A 2500-nucleotide genomic window follows, 5' to 3' on the forward strand; every position below is an offset into this window, starting at 1 on the left:
TCTCTCTCTCTCTCTCTCTCTCTCTCTCTCTCTCTCTCTCTCTCTCTCTCTCTCTCTCTGTTTACCATCATTTAATCTATCTATCAATCTATCTGTCTATTTGCCTGTCTGTTTCTCTCTATCTGTTATCCGCTTACTCTCGCACCTTCATTCTTGTCTTTCTTTCCTTATACATGTGTGTGTGAGTGTGTGTGTGTGTGTGTGTGTGTGTGTGTGTGTGTGTGTGTGTGTGTGTGTGTGTGTGTGTGTGTGTATATATATATATATATATAAAATATATATATATAATATATATTAATATATATATATATATTATATATATATATATATATATATTTATATATGTGTGTGTGTGTGTGTGTGTGTGTATGGAGAGAAAGAAACGAGGGAAGATGCGAGAATAAGAGAATATGTAGGTACATATGTTATTATTATTATTATTATTATTATTATTATTATTATTATTATTATTATTATTATATATTTATATGTAGTAATAATAATTATACATATTGTGTCGTGTATACTGATATATAGTTATACATATGTGTTCGTGATTCTCTCTCTCTCTCCCTCCTTCCCTAAACATTAGTATGTACTTATCTTTACGAATAAGTTTTATTTCATACGTACGCAACGGTAACCGTATAAACTTTAATAAAGTGTTAACCACCACTTCACCTTGTTTTTTTCTTTTCTTTTTTTTTTGTCAGCGGTTAATACGTGTGAAATATGACTTTTCGCTTTTACAGTCACATGTCCTTTTATATTAGTGTTTTTGTAATTAATAAAATGCAAGACGTTTTTTTTTTTTCTTTTTCTTGATTATTCTTTAAATTCTTGCTTGTGATTCTGGATTATTTTATATGTGAGTCATGATAATAATGAGGGATACAGGTTGTTCAGTGGTTTGTTTAACTGTCTTTGCTTCTCTCTCTCTTTCTCTCTCTATCCATCTCTATCTCTATCTCTATCTTCTATCTCTTATCTCTTATTATCTTCTCTCATATTCTATCTCTAATTATCTCTCTATCTCTCTCTCTCTCTCTCTCTCTCTCTCTTCTCTCTCTCTCTCTCTCTCTCTCTCTCTCTCTCTCTCTCTCTCTCTCTCTCCCTTTCTCTTTCTCTTTCTATCTTTCTCTCTCTCCCATCTCGCTCATGGTTTAACGCCCAACAGACTCATAAACTTTCTTTCAAAAAACAAAACTTCTTTGACATTTCCCTTTTTGATTTAGAAAATGATAGGATGTGAATATATAAAAACAACGATTAAGAAAGAGAGAGAGAAAGACAGAGAGAGAGAGAGAGAGAGGGGGGGGGGACGAAGGAGGAGAGGAGAGAGGGAGACAGAGAGAGAGAGAGAGTGGGGGGGAGGGATGGAGGGAGAGAAAGAGATGAGAGAAGAGACGAGACGAGAGAGGTGAGAGAGGAGAGAGGATGAAGAGAAGAGAGAGGAGAGAGAGGGAGAGAGAGAGAGGGGGCGGGGGGGGAGAGAGAGGAGAGAGAGGGAGACAGAGAGAGAGAGAGGGGGGGGGGTCGGAGAGAAAGAGAGAGAGAGAGAGAGAGAGAGGAGACGAGTGAGAGATGAGCGATGAGAGAGAAGAGTAGTTGAGGAGAGAGAGAGATGAGAGAGATGAGGGAGAGAGAGAAAGAGAAGAGAGAGAGGAGAGAGAGCGGTGAGAGGCGAGGAGACGAGAGAGAGGAAGAGCGGGAGGACGGCCGAGGAAAGAGAAGGAGACGAGGAGGAGAGATAAGATGCGCGAGAGAGGGGGAGACGAGATGAGAGAGATAAGACGAGAGGATGAGAGAGAGAACGAAGAGGGGAGAGAGAGACGAGAGACGAGATTGAAGGAGAGACATGACAGAGAGAGGAGAGAGAGAACAGAGCAGAGAGAAGAGAGAGAGAGAGAAAGAGAGATGAGAGTGCCTCGTGAGATGAATGATGTTGAGAGAGAGAGAGAGATGAGAGAGAGAGAAGAGAGAGAGCGACAAATAGAGGAGATGGGGGAGGTGGAAGAAGAAAAAAAAAAGAAAAAGACCGAGGAGAGAGTAGCCGAGAAAGAGAAGATGGGGGAGGAAGAAGAACGAAAAGCGAGAGAGAGATGAGACAGATATAGATATATTATATATAATATATCTATATATATAGATATATATATATATATATATTCGAGACGAGAGAGGAGAGAGAGAGAGAGAGAGTCGACGGACTGACTTCGAGGGAGAGATGATGATGAGAGAATGGAGGGAGAGAGGAGAGAGGGGAGAAAGAGAGAGAATGAAATTGAAAAAAATACGATGAAAGAGAGATGAGAGGAGAGAGGAGAAGATGGAGCAGAGAGGTTGGAGAGGATGAGAAGTGAGGACGAGGAGAGAGAGCTAGGGGGGAAGAGAGATGGAGGGAGGAGAGAGAGAGAAGTAGAAGGAAGTTGAGAGGGCAGAGAGAGGGAGAGGGAGGAACGAGGATTGGAGGAGAGCGAGAAAGGGAGAGAGAGCTTGA

This window comes from Penaeus monodon, chromosome 26, assembly GCF_015228065.2.
Source record: "Penaeus monodon isolate SGIC_2016 chromosome 26, NSTDA_Pmon_1, whole genome shotgun sequence".
NCBI lineage: Eukaryota > Metazoa > Arthropoda > Malacostraca > Decapoda > Penaeidae > Penaeus > Penaeus monodon.